The sequence below is a fragment of the Amblyraja radiata genome, chromosome 10 (assembly GCF_010909765.2).
Source record: "Amblyraja radiata isolate CabotCenter1 chromosome 10, sAmbRad1.1.pri, whole genome shotgun sequence".
Lineage (NCBI taxonomy): Eukaryota > Metazoa > Chordata > Chondrichthyes > Rajiformes > Rajidae > Amblyraja > Amblyraja radiata.
Genome location: NC_045965.1, coordinates 30,569,139 through 30,587,931, shown reverse-complemented (window position 1 = coordinate 30,587,931; position 18,793 = coordinate 30,569,139). Strand labels below are relative to the sequence as shown.

The 18,793-nt window shown below is 42.0% G+C and overlaps 1 protein-coding gene and 1 long non-coding RNA gene across 3 annotated transcripts in view; one reads left to right on the top strand and one right to left on the bottom strand.

Annotated features, from left to right (window-relative positions):
• The window catches only part of LOC116977738 (methylcrotonoyl-CoA carboxylase beta chain, mitochondrial-like), a 44,859-nt gene extending 44,342 nt beyond the window's left edge, over positions 1–517 (bottom strand). Inside the window, exon 1 of the mRNA XM_033028471.1 lies at positions 336–517. The gene's annotated coding sequence lies outside the window, so the exon portion shown is untranslated. The remainder of the gene's footprint in view (positions 1–335) is intronic.
• Positions 68–13,524, top strand: LOC116977740. 2 transcript variants are annotated; one of them, XR_004413292.1, is made up of 3 exons: positions 68–238; positions 11,042–11,127; positions 12,087–13,524. It is a non-coding gene; the product is annotated as an uncharacterized LOC116977740 (long non-coding RNA). The 2 variants fall into 2 exon arrangements; XR_004413293.1 differs by lacking the exon at positions 12,087–13,524 and adding an exon at positions 11,805–11,940 and having other exon boundaries at positions 105–238.
• The last annotated feature ends 5,269 nt before the right edge of the window (positions 13,525–18,793 follow it).

The window sequence follows — 18,793 nt, the reverse complement described above, 5'->3', positions numbered from 1 at the left end:
CGGTCGCCCCGTCCGCCCACCGGCTGGTGACCCAGAGCAGCCGGAAACCGGCCTGTGCGCAAACCCGAGCGACGCCGAGCCCGGGACCGGGACCGGGACCGGGACCTGGACCGGGCCGCCGTGGAACAGCAGAACTAACTGCCCCAGATCAATGGCTTTCACCGATTCCTCCCACTCAGTTAAGAATACAAGCAAGACGTTATCAAATTACTGACATAGTGGCAATGGTTCAACATCGGTGCGTAATTCCATTGTAAACCAAGAGGAGGCTGTTAGGCTCTTTGGGTCCCAGCAGACCACTCCTATTTATTTCCATTCCCTTTATTTCCATGTACCTCTGCAATCTGTTCTCTCACACATGTTCATCAACACCCCTAAGATTATTTCGCCCATTAGTGTACACCAAGGAATAATTTACAGTGAAAATAGACACACTAAAAAGCTGGAGTAACTCAGCGGGACAGGCAGCATCTCTGGAGAGAAGGAATGGGTGGCGTTTCGGGGTCGAGACCCTTCAGATTAATAATTTACAGTATCAACTAACACTCAACTTGTCAGTCATGTCACGGGTGGTTTGGGAGACATGCCATTGAAAAAAGTAATTGCAAAGAAACAGGCCCTTCAGCCCATGCTGACCAAGTTGACCTACTGGGCTAGTCCTATTTGGCAGTATGTGTCCCATAGGCCTCAACATATCTACTCTAAGATACCCATGGGCATAAATGTGCACATGCCAGGAGAGGATGTTGGTTCGCTGGTTAATCCACACGTCCAAGGGTATATGATGGCTGGAGGATGGCAACAGCCTGGGGCTTACCTGGAATGGGATCCTCTCAACCACGAGAGCACGGGCTGGACTTTAGAAAATGCACCAAAATATAGTGCCTCTTGCATGCAGGCTCAGTGGACTATTTCTGTACAATTTTGCTAATTGGGGGTGTGTTCAGGTATGGCAATACTCTACTGGACTCTGGAAGAAAATAATTTAACTAAGGAGAAGGACTTGGAGCACAGCGAATACAAATATGCTAGGCAGATTAAGATCAAGAAAGCGGTGGTGCTGAGGCTCTTGAAGAGCATTAAGGCGGATAAGTCCCCAGGACCTAATGGGATATATCTTAGGTTATTGAGGGAGGCAAAAGAGGAGATTGCGGTGGCCTTGACAAGAATGTTTGTATCTTCTCTTGCCACAGGCGACGTCCTGGAGTATGGAGAGTGGCTAATATGGTTCCTTTGCTGAAGAAGGGAAGTAGAAAGCATCCAGGAACCTATAGGCTAGTGAGCCTGAGTGGTACAATGGTGTCACGGTAGAGTTGCTGTCTTACAGCTAAAAAACACACTTCCACCATCAACCTCTGTTTCCTACCATGAAGCCAATTCTCTATCCATCAGCTAGCTCTCCCTGGAGCCCATGCGAACTAACGTTCCAGAGCAGCCTAACATGCCTTGTTAAATATCTTGTTGAAGTTCATAGAGACAATATCTAGGACTTTGTCCTCGTCAATCATTTTGGTTACTTCTTCAAAAAATGCAAAACCATGCTGACTATCCGTTATCAACCCCTGTCTAGCCAAATGCATATATATCTTATCCCTCAGAATGCTGTCCAGTAATTTACCTATCACAGATGTAAGGCTCACTGGTCTATTGTTCTCACAAGGCTTTTCCTTGCAACTGTTCTTAAATAGAGGCAAACCTGAGCCACATATTTGTCACGTTTGCACAGTGAAATATTTTTTGCATATATTACACATGCAGGCACATCCATGTTTTTGCGCCATTATTCAAAGTCCGGTTGTCCCGTGCGCTCGATGTACAGCAACAGTAACTGCGAACTGACGTCCCTCTTCTCGTCTGGTCACCTTTGTATACCTCCTGCAACGACCCTGAAAGCGCTGGTGGCATTAACCTGGTTTACCCTCCTACCGGCCCTTGCTCCTCACACCCTACGTCTCTAGCTCCCTCTCATTTCCACATTTGATGAGGATTCGGGCGGGTTCCTGGTCTTTATTACACTGAAGACACAAAATACCTATGTTGCTGTTCAACATTCTGTTCAACGTTCAAACTTATTTGCCACTATGATCTTTAGAGGGCGCTATTTGTTAATTTTCTAAGTACAGGTTCTTACCCGAATTACAGCTGGATTTTTTGTTCATTGCGTAACCCAAACAGTTTCCAAATTAGAAATGCAGCGGTGAACTGAGTTCCCATATGTCAGCAGATGACTGCAGAGTTGGGTTGTCCCATAAGAATAGTCTAGAGAAGCACATTTTGCCATTCTTAATAATAAAGCTGATATTAACAAATAATATCATTATTAATCTAACGGCTAATAATGAACATTTCTTGAAAGATTCTACTGCAAGGTTTAGAGAGATTTGGGACAAATACAGGCAGGTGGCACTAGTGTAGATGGGGCATCTTGGTTGGCATTGGCAAGTTGGGCCAAAGGGCCTGTTTCCCTGCTGGAAAACTCTATGACTATGAATATATAACTTTAACGGGAATTGAGTGATGCCTGAATCACTAAATATGCTTATTAAGGAACAGGTGAAGTTCTCTCTTTCTAATTTTTCTGAATAAGTATCTTTGATTCAAATGATAAATCTGTTTCTCTTCCTACTGACGCTACCTAAGCAGTTGAGCATTTCCAGCATTTTCTCTTACTGTTCTGTAAAGTTTGAGGTTTGTTTTCTGGTGATGCTGAATGCTCAGTTCAACTGGACACTTGTTTGAACATTAGCATGAGCCTCTTTGCCAATGATCAGGGTGAGTATGACTTCTGATTTTTAATGACAGCCGACTTTATTGCAATATGTTCACAAGTTGTAGGTGTAGAATTAGGCCATCGAGTTCACTCCGCCATTCAATCATGGCTGATCTCTGCCTCCCAATTCCCCTTTCCTGCTTTCTCTCCATAATCCTTGACATTCATTCTAATCAAGAACTTGTCTATCTTTGCCTTAAAAATATCCACTAACTTGGCCTCCACAGCCCTCTGGCAATGAGTTGCACAGATTAACTACCATCTGACTAAAGATGCTCCTTCTCACCTCCTTTTCAAAAGAACAGCCTTTAATTCTGAGGCTATGACCTCTGGTCCTAGACTCTCCCACCAGTGGAAACATCCTTTCCACGTCCACTCTATGCCTTTCATTATTCTGTAAGTTTCAATGAGGTCCCCCCTCAACCTTCTAAACTCCAGCTAGTCCAGTGCTGTCAAAAGCTCATCATATGCTAACCCACTCATTCCTGGAATCAATCTTGTAAACCTCCTCTGGACACTCTCCTGCGCCAGCACATCCTTCCTCAGATATGGGGCCCAAATTTGCTCACAGTACTCCAAATGCAGCCTGACCAGCGCCTATAGAGCCTCAGCATTACATCTCTGTTTTTGTATTCCAGTCCTCTATATATAAACGCTCGCATTGAATTTGCTTTCCTTACTACCGATTCGACTTGCAAATTAGCTTTTTGGGAGTCCTGCACCAGCACTCCCAAGTCCCTTTGCACTTCCGATTTCTGGATTCTCCATTTAGAAAATAATCTACGCCTTTATTCTTATTACCAAAATGCATGACTTTGCTGTACTACATTTTATCTGCCACTTCTCTGCCCACTCTCCTAACCTGTCCAATTCCTTCTGCAGAGTCCTTGCTTCCTCTACACTGCCTGCTCTTCCACCTATCTCAGCATCATCTCCAATTTGGCCACAAAGCCTTCAATCCCCTTATCCAAATCATTAATAAATATGAAAAACCTATTTGCTGCAGCAGCTCAGGCACATAGACTCAGCCAACACACAAAAACATAAATGATAAAAAATTACATATAATTTCTATAAGATAATGAAAAGAAGAATAAACAAGACATAAGTGCAAAATACCAAATTAGAAAATATGTGCACGGTAATGTTAGATGTGGTTGGTAGTGTTCTGTTGCAGAGGTTAGAGTTGTGCAGGTCAGTTCTAGAACCCTGACAGTCATAGGACAGTAGCTGTTCCTGAACCAGATGGTGTGGGACTTCAGTCTTCTGTATCTCCAGCCCAACAATAGCAGTGAGAAGAGGGCATGGCATGGATAGTGGCGAACCTTGATGATATCTAGGGGCGGCACGCACACCCCCATCCACATCAACGGGACGGAGGTGGAACGTGTTTCCAGCTTCAGGTTCCTGGGGTCAACATCTCCGATGACCTCACTTGGACCCACAATACCTCAACTCTGGTCAAGAAGGCTCACCAGCGTCTCTTCTTCCTGAGGAGACTGAAGAAGGTCCATCTGTCTCCTCAGATCCTGGTGAACTTCTACCGCTGCACCATCGAGAGCATCCTTACCAACTGTATCACAGTATGGTATGGCAACTGCTCTGTCTCTGACCGGAAAGCACTGCAGAGGGTGGTGAAAATTGCCCAACGCATCACCGGTTCCTCGCTCCCCTCCATTAAGTCTGTCCAAAGCAAGCGTCGTCTGCGGAGGGCGCTCAGCATCGCCAAGGACTGCTCTCACCCCAACCATGGACTGTTTACCCTCCTACCATCCAGGAGGCGCTACAGGTCTCTCCGTTGCCGGACCAGCAGGTCCAGGAACAGCATCTTCCCTGCGGCTGTCACACTACTCAACAATGTACCTCGGTGACTGCCAATCACCCCCCCCCCCCCCGGACACTCCTCCCACAGGAACAAAGAAGTCTATGACTGTATGCATGTAAACAGATTTATTTATTGAAATCATATTCTATGTCGCTCTTCCAGGGAGATGCTAACTGCATTTCGTTATCTCTGTACTGTACACTGACAATGACAATTAAAGTTGAATCTGAATCTGATAGATTCCATCTTCTTGAGGCAGTATCTCATGTAGAAGCTTTTGATGGGGAGGTTGTGCCCATGGTGGACGGTGCTGAGACCACCACTCTCTGCCATCTCTTGTATTCCTATGTATTGGAAATGCTGTAGTAACTAGTCAGGATACTTCCCACAATACAGCTGCAGAATTTTGTTAGAGAATTCAGTCACATGCTAAATCTCTTTTAACTTCTAAAAAAGTAGAGGGATTGACACGTCTTATTTGTGCTGGGCCCATTACAGGTCACTCGATATGTTAACACCTAGGAACTTGAAGCTGCCATTTCTCTCCATCGCCACCCACTGAAGTTTTAATGACGTGAAAATCAAAAATCTTCATATGCTAGAAATTTAAAATTAATAACAGAAAAGGCTAGAGACATTCAACATGTCAGATAGCTCTTTCCAGCATTTTCTGTTTTTTTCGGAATGAGAACCAGGAATGACATTCATGAAGGATCTGAGACTGCTGTTCAGTAAGAGACAACCCTTACGAAAAATAAAGGAGAAAATAGATATGTAGGATGCAATGAGGGTTGGGTAGGAGAGGATGGATGAGGTGGGAAGGAGTGTAGAAACTGAGCCGTTCCTTCCTGTGATAATTGTGCAATCTTCTTGTTTGCACTTTGCTTTTGGGTCAAATCTTGCTGAATGATAGCTGTTGGTTCTGAAGGGTACCACGGAGCACCAGCTGCTTGTAGGCAGCACATCCCAGACTTAAGTGTCTGTATAGTGTAAGATGGAAATCTGAGACAACCCGGAGGTCAGCTGCTGACTACCTGATGCGCTTGGCTATCTTCTCCATTGAGGACTCGCCATAGAGCAGTGACTTGCAGAAGGTCTGGATGTATTTCACATCAGGAGGGTGCACATACAAGTAGGGACCATATTTATTTGAATGGCATTGTTGATCTTGTGGTTAAAGGGTAGTGTAAGACCAGGGCCAGATTTAGATGAAGAAAGGCCCTAGGCTAGTTCACGTGTGAGGCCCCCACTCCCAATCCCCCACCCCCACGACTAGAGGACCATGACTACCCGACAGTGACAGTGTGACACTTTTAGATCCTATTGTATGTTGTCATTAAACAGTTGGTTTTAAAATACATACTGGATTCACCGCGGAGCAGGCGATGCCTTACCTGGATCGCCGTTTGAAGCACCGGAGATTTTGGGCCTGCTGCTTCAACATCAGAGCTGTGGTTTGTGGAGCTCCTAGCTTCGGGCCGCGCTGATTTCAACATCGCGGAGCTCTGGGATCCCTTTGCCGAGGGCCGCCAGCGTGAATCTCCGCCCAGCTCAGCTTGTGGACTTCGGGAGCCATGGTCTCCGGTAGGAAGTGGCTGATTCGGAAGCCTAAGCCGCTGAGGGTGTTCTTCCGTTCCGACGTCGGAGTTCCATCATCCCGGCGAGAGGGCCTGAGCATCGGGCCGCCCTTAGCGGCGATTGCCGGGGGCTCGAGAGGAGGGGGTCCGTTGGAGATGGGAAAAGGGATCATCAATGGGGGGCGAGGACTCCTTCCTATGGAAGAACGCTGTGAGGCGGAGGCGACGGAAGAAGAGCTCCAAATCGGGGCGGGACCAGAACTCATTGAGGTGGGGACGGAGGGGGACAAAGGTGAGGCCTCTGCTGTGGGCAGACCGTTCGGTATCTGAGAGGGGCAGGTCAGGGCGGATGGTGAACACACGGCAAGGATGGGGGTTGGGGCCGGAGGAAGGCTGGTGAGTGGACTGAGGCCGAGGTGATGTCTGGTGGGGGGGTGGTGGATGGTCAGGGAGGAGGGGGGTATGAAGACTGTAGTGTGGGTGGGAAAGAGCTGGGGTCACATGGTTTGTGGGGGATGGGGAACACCCAGTGGAAAAGCCACTGATGTCACCAGGGTTGGGGGGACTGGCACTAGGACCCAGCGCAGTCAAACCCAAGGAAGTGGGAGTCTGCAGGTGGAAACTACAGGCCGGTGCTGAGTCCAGGCTGCAGGTAAGGCGACGGCTGCAGGCTGCTGGAGGGCGGTGAAGTGGTGAAGGTTGTTGGAATCGATGGTGGAAGACCCTGGGGAGTGCCACTGATGGTAGGTTTTGTAACAGCACCACTATGTCAAAAGTTTTATATGCAAGGCCGAGGCCCCCCTAGATCTCGAGGCCCTAAACTTAAGCTTGTGAAGCTTATACGTAAATCCGGCCCTGTGTAAGACTTAGGAGACACAACAAGCTACAGATGCTGGGATCGGGCAAAACTGTGGAAGGAATGGAGGGAATGGACAGTTAAGATTTCCAGTTATCAGAATGATGAAGGGTCCCAACTTGAAATGTCGCTTGTTCATTCCCTCCTTAGATGATGCCTGACCCACTGAGTTCCTCCAGAACTTTGTATTTTGTACGACTTATTTTACTTCACTTTTTGTTAATGCTCTTAATTATAAATTTTGTCATAAGTTTAATTTTTAATTAATGGGGGTGCGTCTTCATTGCCAGGAAATATGGTATATATATATATAAAATATGGTGTGTGTGTGTATATATAGTATATATATATACTAGACCAAGTGCAGACCCGTTGGGTCTGGTCCCCGAACGTGCTTCAGACCCCGAGTACCGGGAGGGGGAGGGGGGGAAGTGGGGGAGGGAGGGGGAGGGGTTGGGGTAGAAGTTCAAGAGGATCCTCTTTGACTTACCGAATCTCCATAAACCTCTCAGGAAGTAGAGGCGTTGATGTGCTTTATTTATAATTGCATCAGTGTGCTGGGTCCAGGAAAGATCTTTGGAAATATGCACGCCCAGGAATTTAAAGATTTTGACTCTCTCCACCATCTGTTGATATAAACAGGATTGTGGGTCCTCATCCTTCCTCTTCCAAAGTCCACAATCAGTTCATTGGTTTTATGGATATTGAGAGCCAGGTTGTTGTGCTGGCACCATTAGGTCAATCGGTCGATCTCACTTATACTCTGATCAGGTGGGGCACAGGGGAGGAAAGGGGGGAGGGATGGAAAGAGGGGAGGGGAAAGATTAAGGGTGTTATTAGAGGTTATCTAAAATTGGAGAATTCAATGTTCATACCGAATATAGACAGATAGACACAAAATGCTGGAGTAACTCAACGGGACAGGCATCACCACTGATAGAAGGAATGTGTGACGTTTTTGATCAAGACTCTTCTTCAGTCTAAAACATCACCCATTAATTCCATCCAGGGATGCTGCCTGTCCCGCTGAGTTACTCCAGCATTTTGGTCTATTTTTGGTCCAAACCAGCATCTACAGTTCCTTCCTACACTAAATTTTCACACCATTGTGTTGTAAGCTATCCAGGCGGAATATGAGGTGCTGGTCCTCCACTTTGTGCGTGGCTTCACCCTGGCAATGGAGAGTGCCCAGGCCAAGAGGTCAGTGTGATCAGGGTTTCAATTCCCTTTCCCATTCCCACACTGACCTTTCAGTCCTGGGCCACCTCCATTGCAGAGTGATGCCACGCACAAAGTGGAGGAGCAGCAGCTCATATTCTGCCTGAATAGCTTAACCCAACGGTACAAACATTTAAATCTCCAATTTTAGGTAAACTTTCCTAACACCCCTCACCCTTTCTTCCTCCCCATAATTTCTCCCCCCCATCCCCTCCCCTGTGTCCACTTGGACTCCCACATATTTCTCCTTTTCATTCAATCTCCCACCGCCAGTTTCGCCCTCAGGATTTACAATCCGCATCTCTTCAAACCTATCTCGCACCTTCCTTCCTTTCTTATCTTAGGCCTTTGTTCCAACCAAAGATCTTTGGTTCCAACCAGCTGCCTATCGACACCTCCCTTCCTTCAACCTATTATCTGCCATGCAGGTCCCGCCTCTTCCATATTCCAGTTTTCTTTTGCCCCTCTACAATCAGTCTGAAGAAGGGTCTCTACTCGAAACGTCACCTATCCATCCATGTTCTCCAGGGATGCTGCCTGACCTGCTGAATTACTGCAAACTTTGTGTCTTTTGTGTATTTACCTGCATCTGCAGTTATTTTTTTCTTCCCATGGTCTCTGTTCATTCTTTGACTTTAAAATTTCCAATCTGTCAATTCTACCAGCCCATCCTGACCCTCTTGGAGCCAACAATTAGCGTCCTCACTTTACCCAAATTTTGTGTTATACACAAATGTTGAAATTCTACACTACCCAACCATAATAGCAGAGGTATCAGCACCAACTGGGAATCCACTGTGTCGGAAGGAACCGCAGTGCTGGTTTCCACCAAAGATAAATACAAAATGCTGGAGTAACTCAGCGGGACAGGCAACGTCTCTGGAGAGAAGGATGACATTTTTTTGTCAGGACCTTCCTTCAGACTACTATTCCTACACTCTTGTACCTAAGTATGATTGTGACAATGTATAGTAAGATTTATGTACTGAACTGTATGCAAAAAGTGAATTTCACTGTGCCTAGGTCCACGTAACAAAGTAGCATCGAACCATTAAACGTGCATTGATCCTTATCTGCATACATTTATGCTGTAAATCTTATGAAAAATTGGTGGGTATAACTATTTGTTCATTCAGTTTTTATTAAACAATAGACAGGATGATTTGAACTTTCATGTTTGTTTCAAGTTTATTCAGTGAGTAGATTAAATACAGCTGTGGATACACTGAAATTCTGTGATTCATAACAAAAAGATCTAATATGACTACCCATTAACTGCTTGTAATGAAAACCTCTTGCACATATCTTAATGCTGGTTCAATTCAACTTAAAAACCACATTACTCATCGTCTCAGTTAAATGGACATTAACAGCAGCTGCGTCAATTTTCGGGGGCCGACTGGACTGTTTTTTTCATGTGTTTGGAACTGTTTGTTAAGTCATTCCAGCTGTTTGGCTACTTCCATAAACACAAAAGTGATATAATCTTTTTTGTTTCTTTATCTTCTGCATTTGCTTAAGCGATGGGGTAAGTTAGATATGATACAGATTATGAAACGGATTTGCGTGATCCAAAGTTTTGCAGAACACTTACATCAATATGCATTAATATATCATTGCTTTCTTAACATACGGTGTTCCAGCATTCTCTTGTTTTATTTCAGATCTGCAGCTTTCTTTTAATTTTCTGTTAAGGAATGGATAATAGACAAGGCGTCAACTGAGCTCCTCATATATTGACACAATTATTTTCTCACTTCATTAAAGAAAGTCTTTGAACCAACTGTCTTTGCAAATTTCTGCCCCATACCACCAAGTTTCAACCCCTCTCCGGTCCTTGATATTTAGACTAGGAATGACAGGAGAAAACCAGGATGACAAAGCAATATTGACAGAAAGGGAATATTGGGGAAAGCTCTGAGAAGTGAAAGTGAATACGAGCATGTTTGGATGACAAGTAGGACAATGAAAATTACAGTTCTGATAGCCTGATATGTGAACTCTTTCCACAAATGTTGGTTGAACTGCTGAGTACATCCTACACTTTTTGTATTTTTTTAAGAATACGGAAAGAAAGATGGCATAAAAAGTGAGAAGTAATAGGCTTAGAATCAGAGTGGCAGGTAAATTGCCTGGACAAATCAACTCAAAAGGAATGCCGATTACATTTGAAAAGTAAATATCAAATAAGGCATTTGCAGTCGTATACAATGGGGAGCAGAAAATATAAATAATCCACATTTAAGTTCTTCGGCATTGATAGTTGACGTCATTTTGTGGATAAAGAATCAGCTTGGAATGTCTAATATTCTAGTGCACAGTCATTTGTGAACATGTTGTGGGCCCCAAAGTGAATATTGGGACTTAATCCCTGTTGGTGTTGTCGAATAGAACTAAAAGATTAGTGAGAGGAGTTTGTACATTGACTGAACTGATATACCCTTAGTCTTAATGCCCTAATGTTGCTATTAGAAACTTGATAAGTTTGAAATGGATGCATGAATAAGCCATGTGGCTCTCAGACCTGCCCTGCAATGCAATATTGTGGCTTATGGCTTGCCTCATTCACATTGCTGCCTGATTCTCATTTTCTAGATAAGTCTTTTCCTCAGTTTCTAGATAAGTCTGTTCATATTTTTCCTTTCATTATCAAATATAGTTTTAATTACTGGGCCAATTCTGGAAGAATTAAAATCGACGTTATAGCAAAGATAAAATTATGTAAAACAAAGCCAGTGTTCTATTCAGACCCTCCACTATTCAATATGATTGATGCTGGTCTTTTATCTCAACAGCACTGCACTGCACTAACCGCATGAAAGAGTTGCATGTGGACCAGACAAGTGGGTGGAAAGGAAGTCTCCCGTCCTTGTTATCGAAGGTGAATCATTTTCTTTCTAACCAGTAAAAGGTCACAAAATTGCTGGCTAGCAAATTAATTAGCTTTTGCAGTGACAATGAACCCGTCTCTAACATTACCAATTGTATTTGTATACAAATACAAGGATGATAGTCCTACAAGATTATCAGATCAGCCCATACTTGGACGAAATGGACTCAGTGTACTTTTTGATTTGAGTATTCTGCATCTATTCATAACATGCAAGTTCTGTTGTAATCAGTATATGTTTTGTCCTGGCATCTTTAAAAAATATGTCAAAACACTCCCTTTTTGTCTCCTTTAAAATTGTATAATTGATCTTGTATTATTTTTCTTCATTTCTATATCATGTCACAATTTACTATTGTGAATTTCATCAAGTGCCCAGTGCCACTATTTACATTGTCTCGGCCCAATACTATCATTCTCTTATACTTCCAAGTTTCAGCCTTAGGGGTTATTTAAGTTAAGTCCTAGTCCTTAATGAATATATTTAAAAAAGCAGTGGCATGGTATAGTTTATCCCATGGTTTCCAATATTGTTGACAAGCTAAACATCTGCTACTTATTCAAAGATATTTTCAAAGTCCATATCTATAATATCAAAGGTATTGCATTATTGTCCATTTCCTCAACTTCACAAAAACAATTAAATCAAACATTGTTTACCTTATCAGATGGTGACCCAGCGAGCAGAAATGTCAGCTGATTTTATACTACCCAGGTGTACCCTGTATCCTTTTTTGAACATGGTTATGCAAAATCTTCAGATTCTACAGCACCACTTCGAATCAAATAAATTATAAAAATTGAGCTTGCATATTTTCTGTCCTTACTTTTCGCCTGGTCTAACTGAGTCAGCCGCCTTAACTTTCACCAGACTTTTCTCTCATTATGCCAATCAGTGGGCATGAAAAGTAGCAATATTAACAATCTGATTTCTCTCCCTTTTTTTACAGACTGCTTTCTTGATGTGGCATCTCCAGGGCATTCCCTGATGTCTTGTCCCAATGTTCATTCTTCATATGTAAGCCCAAACACTGAATATTGTCAAACACAATGAACTGCAGAAACTGGTTTACAAAAAAAGGTACAGCGCTGGAGCAACTCAGACTCAATGTTCTTCAGTCTGAAGAAGCATTCCAACCCGAAACGTCACCTATCCATTTTCTCCAGAGATGCTGCCTGACTCACTGAGTTATCCCAGCACTTTGTGACAGAAGATTGTCAAATTGATTGACCTTTGGTACATCCCAGCTTCTCTCAACTCTGCCCTTGTTGATGCTAAACAATACACACAAACATTCAGGACGGTCAACGGAAATCGAAAACCAGCTGAATTTTCTGCTCCCCGGGCCAACATCTGGTTCCTATTCTATTGCCTCAGCTGCCCTGATTGCAGAGATCAGCCATCTCATCGCTGAATAGGGACCAAATCTAGAATCTTCCTTCTCTGTGCAGTTCAATTATAACTTTCTTCACCAACTCTGTTTGAGTTTGAAAAATTCTCATCTTCTCCAGAGTTTGATTGTGCAAATTATTTACCACCCCTTTCTTTCTGAACTAGGAAAACTTAAACCCTAATAAATTGGAACACATTACTAATAATCCACAATTGAAAGAATGGAAACCCCTCAAGCAATGAATGCCTGGTATTAAGAATCTGAAATATTTTCAAAGGTTAAACGCTCATGACAGGCCTCTGTCCTCTACAAGAATTTCTTCAACTGTTTTGTGGTTACTTATTCTGTGTATCATGTCCCCCTTGGGAATGTAAAGAAAACAGTATTCCTGCCTCATCCAGACAAAATCTGCAAGTACTAAAAGCAATTACTTCACCCACATCAGGAAAACTGGGGAATTTTTTGGTGAATGTTGTGAGTTCCAGAGGATTTTTTTACCCGACTACACCCCTATCTCTCACAACTGGTGCCAAGGGATGTTGCCATATGAAAACATCGCTGTCAACAGCAATCAATATTACTTGCGTTGCAACATTCCAGGCACTGCTAAGGCCTCATTTAGTTACTTTGTTTCTGAAAAAGCTCCCCTGTTTCATTGTACTTGTGGATAGGTTTCTTATTTTAAATGAAACCTGACTAAATATAACAATGACATTGAAAATTGAATCAAAAAGTTATTGTCAAGCAAACAAATGTCCTATTGTTCGAAGCACTACCAAGGCAAAATTGAACGTAAGGAGCCAAATCATTGAGGTAAGCGGTTCCTAAGGGAAGCAATGGTGTTCTGCACCTGAGTTTGAAGAAGAATATGAAGAAGAGTCCGGAAGACTGAAATTATGTTTGTGAACCAAATTATGGTTTCACAATCAGCCACTCAATCTTAGATCTCACCAAATAAATACATTTCTGGATCAGTAACAGAGCCTTAAGTTCATCATAGTCCCACTTCTGTCTTTCATTTTCAGCTCACATTTATCATAAACTAGTTTATGAAGCAACTTTCCACTTTTATTTATACAAAGTGGACTGTGGTAGAAATAGTATTGGCAGTTATCTTATACACATGGGTTGACATCAGGGTTGACACCAGATTTGGTTGTCATAGAGTAATACAGCGTGGAAACAGGCCCTTCGGCCCAACTTGCTCACACCGCCAACAATGTCCCAGCTACACTAGTCCCACCTGCCCACGTTTGTTCCATATCCCTCCAAACCTGTCTTATTCACGTACCTGTCAAACTGTTTCTTAAACTTTGGGATAGTCCCCGCCTCAACTACCTCCTCTGGCTGCTTGTTCCATACACCCCCCACTCTTTGTGTGGAAAAATGTACTCCTCGGAAACTTATTAAATCTTTTCACCTTAAACCTATGTTCTCTGGTCCTCGATTCACCTACTCTTTGCATTTATCCGATCTATTCCTCTCAAGATCAGTGATTACTCTCATGGTCAAAGTGTCATCTACTGGGAATTTTGACTGTGAAACAACTCTGCCAAGAGTGCATGTGAAATGTGCAGAAATTACTTTATATTGCAATGTTACATTAGCACCATGCAAAGAATTCTAGGAAAATTCATAGTCAACATTTGGGATCACAAATGAAGAATTCTGACAAGCTACTGGAGCAACCAAAGTGTATGAAATCAGAACTAGAACATAAAACATAGAAAAGTACATAATGAGAATAGGCTCACAATTTCTGTGCAAACATAATACCAAGATAAACAAATCTCATCTGCCTACAATGATCCATAACCAGCATATCCTTGTGCCTATCAAAAACCCTCTTATACGCCACTTTTGTACCTGCCTCCACTACCACTCCAGCAGCACATTCCAGACACCCATCACCCTGTAATATTACCCACTGTGCTCACTACCTGACACCTTTATCCCCAAAGTCAGTAACTGTTCAGAGGAATCGGATTACCATTCATACATCAGACATCCTGATGTGAAGCCTGCCCAAGGTGTCCGTGCGGTTCCCGGAGGTTGCAGGTGGTTGCCGGAGGTTACAGGTAGTGGAAGCAGGTAGGGAGACTGACAAAAACCTCCGGGAACCGCACGGAAACCTTGGGTGGGGCGCAAAGTCTCCAGAGGTTTCTGTTCAGGTTTCCTAAGTGGGACAGGGGCATCAGTGGTGATGAATCTTGAGGCACAGCAGAAAGTCAAAACCACCAGCACCTTATCCCATGCTTGTGTGAAACTTTCACAGGTGGCCAGGTAAGCATGGAAGTCCAGGACACAACAGTGAGATCCAAATGGCTGAAGGCCATGAGTTCCCAATGCAACCTATGGCTCTGCAATTAATCCGATCTACCCCACAAGCTTGAACTACAAAATGCTAGGAGGTAACAATATGATTATTAAAGTGCCATTGGTTTTGCATAATGCTAATTCAATACTGAATTTAAATGGAAAGTTCTGAGCTATATCTGGGCATATCTTTGACTGACTTCACAAAGTGTGTAATTCAACTCAAGTCACATTGTGGTCACAAAATTAGATTAAACTAAACTGAACCCTTTTGATGGAACTCGCATTGGCAGGTGCCTACCTGCCAACCCACACAGTCTGAGTGCAACCCCAATTGCTTCCAGCAGGATTTAAAAATTGATATGTATTTAATTTTGGATGAGCCTACATCACAAACCTTTTACATAAGATGGAGAAGGCTTTAGATTAAAGGCTTGAAATTGAAAGGCATGGTGCGGCTTGAAAAATAAGCAGAGACACTGGGCACGTTTGAAGCTGTGGCGTGGATCTGAATTTGTTGATAGCTTTTTAAAAATCGTTATATAGAGTGGCAGCACAAGTGCCGGCTGGAATGAAGATGATGCGGCAATTTAACATAAATCATGTCAGGAGACCGCATTCTTATAAATGACCAGGATTGATTTTACGTATCTAATATGTATGGAATTATCCTTTTCTTGCTGCATGTTGCTGAAGAAAACGTAATGCGGTGCTTATGAGACTCTGATTGCTGTAGTTCTGGATTTTTATTTGGTAATTAAATCCAGCACCCCTGAATTAAATGTATCAATGTTGGCTGTGGTGTTTTAACTCTAGTTTTCACCTTGGATGCATAGATGGTTGCAGTGGAATAAATCCATAGGATTCTTTCATACATTAGTCATTTCACGTTTGAGGTCAGAGGGTCACCAGATAATCTGATCGTACTGGGAAACGAAGAGTGGGGGCAGGGATGCGATGTCTTAAGTACTGGTCTAATCATATGCCTGTGTACATCCACTCTACATTTTAGGGGCTAAATTCAAACGTTTGAAAGCAGGTGTAGATAGCAGTAGAAAGTTAGCCTTTGCCCACTGCATCTGGCACCACCTGTAACTTTTCTTTACACAATAGACTTTATTCAAGTAATAAACATATACAATGCATGTACCGTGCAAAAAACCTCTTCCGACATTCTCAGAGGCTATACATACATTCAATACATTTTACCCAAACACAATTTTACCCCGCACCCTTGTCACTCATGTGGCCTACTGGCGTGAAATCCCTTCCCTTATTTTGAAGGGCATCCCCACCCTGCCCCCCATGTCCAGCAGCGGAAGGACCCTAGTCTTGTGGTTCTTCCCCACAGAGCCTTGGTGTTGGCTGCACCAAGCTTCAGTGCCTGTAAATTATGATATCCTTGTGCACCTAGTGGCATCCGAGCTATTATTCATTTACCTATCTCAGTAGGAAACCATAATTATGAGTATGAGGGCAAGCACTATTTACATATATCCTGCTCTACTTAAAACGGCCCATCCTCTTAAAGGGACACGCACTTTGGTGCAGAAAGGAATATCAGGCACTTGGGAACTCATTTTGATGTGGGAAATTGTAAAGAATGCTATGGCAGAAAGTGTGGGCTTCCCAATTTTACATCCCTTCACAAGTTGACTCTATGGATTTTCAAATCCACAACAACTAGCTTGACTAAGACTGCTTTTTTATTTATTTTATTTAACCTTTATTTAACCAGGAGAAGTCTCATTGAGATTAAAAATCTATTTTACAAGAGAGTCCTGGCCAAGACAGGCAGCAGCACAGTTCCACAGTTACAGACAATAATTTAAAAACAACAGAGAACATATAAATAGAGTCACAGTCAGAACATCATCAAACAAAGCATGTGCAGACAGAAGAGCCCGCTTCAACATCATTAAGAAGGGATTTAAATTTCGCTTTAGTTTCGTTTTAAGTATGCACTGTTTTTCTCCCACTCCTCCCCTTACAATTAAATCCTTCTACACAGTGGCTTGCAAAGTTTGACAGTAGTGCAGCAATCTGGTCTGGTAGAGTTGGAGACTATGGGACTATAAAGTGGCACTGGGCTATTGACACAGGCGTAGGGGAAATCCAAAATGATAGTTTGATATTTTTCTGCAACATTCAAAAGTTATCAATTTAGTAAAGAATGTTTATTTTCCGTCGGTTTTGATCTTTTCATTTCAGTTAAGTGGAAACTGATTGCAAGTAAAACATTTTTTTTTAATTTATTATTTATTTCGAACAGATCAAGAGAATAAAAAGCAAGTGTGAAACAGCATACAAAAAAACAAAACAAGAATATTTATAAAGTGTCATAAACAATATTTATAAATAAATGAAATAATATGTGTCCGAAAAGGAACAGGAAGAAGCCAAAGCTTATTAATTCCCACCCCTTATTCAACTGCTTCTAATTATCTTATACAAATTTAGCAGCTATAAACACCTATTTCCATATGTACACCAAATTATTTACATTTATACACTAATCAAATATTTACAGCCATACAAAAAAAGAGAGAGAAAAATAAAAAATAAAAGATACTCATATACTATACAATATCTCTTAGTCATATATACAACCCATCATCCTATAATCACCCTTCCCAATACAATCAGTATAACAAATATCCCACTCAAAATCACCTATCCTCATTCCAATATCCTTTAAAAAAAGTGTTTTTGTACATCTTTTTAAACTGAATTATGTTTGTGCTAAGTTTTATCTTCTGTTCCAAACCATTCCACAAATTCACCCCACAGATTGCTATGCACATACTTTTAAGAGTTGTTCTGATATTGAGTTTTTTTAAATTATACCCACCCTGTCTTTCCATAAACAGTTTTTGTATATTTCCTGGAAGTAAATTATTTCTCACTTTGTACATGATTTGTGCAGTCTTAAATTTAACCAGATCAGTGAACTTCAGTGTATGTGACTTTAAGAATAATAAATTGGTATGTTCAAGATATCCAATGTTATTGATAATTCTTATTGGTCTTTTTTGTGATGTGCATAACGGCTGTAGGTTGGTTTTGTAGGCGTTATCCCATATCTCCACACAGTAACTAAAATATGACAATATGAGTGTATTATACAGAGTATGTAATGATTTGTGGTCCAGAATGTGTCTTGATTTTCCGAATATTGTTATAGACTTTGCCAGCTTCCCTTTGACGTGGTTTATATGTGGTTTCTAGCCGATTTTGTGGTTAAGATCACACCAAGAAATTTATTTTCATATACTCTTTCTATACTTATGTTATCTATTTTCAATTGTACTTGAGGGTTTATTTTATGTTTTACAAATAGCATAATCTTTGTTTTGCTTAAATTTAGAGACAATTTGTTGACATCAAACAACTGTTTTAATTTATTCATTTCTGATGTGATGACCTCCAAAAGCTGCTTCAAATTGTCACCGGAACAAAAAATATTCATATCATCGGCAAATATAATCAATTTCAGTATATTTGATACTCTGCATATCTGGTTAATGTATATTATGAAAAGCTTTGGACCTAACACAGACCCTTGAGGTACTCCACGTTATGTTCATGTAAGTTGATTTATGTTCACATATTTCTACAAATTGTGCCTGTTTCATAAATAGCTTCTCACCCAATGCAATCCAACCCCACTGATGCCATACCTATCCAGTTTCATGAATACAATGTTGTGATTTACGGTATCAAATGCTTTTTTTAAGTCCATGAATATTCCCACTGCAGGTTTTTTATTATCTATGCAATTTGTGATTTCCTCGATTAGTTCCATTAGTGCCATAGATGTTGATCTGTCTGTCCGGAATCCATATTGACTGTCGACCAAAAGCTTATGTTTTTCAATGAAATTGGCAAGTCTTTCTGTAAAAGGTTTTTCAAGGATCTTTGAGAATTGGGAGAGTAAAGAAACAGGC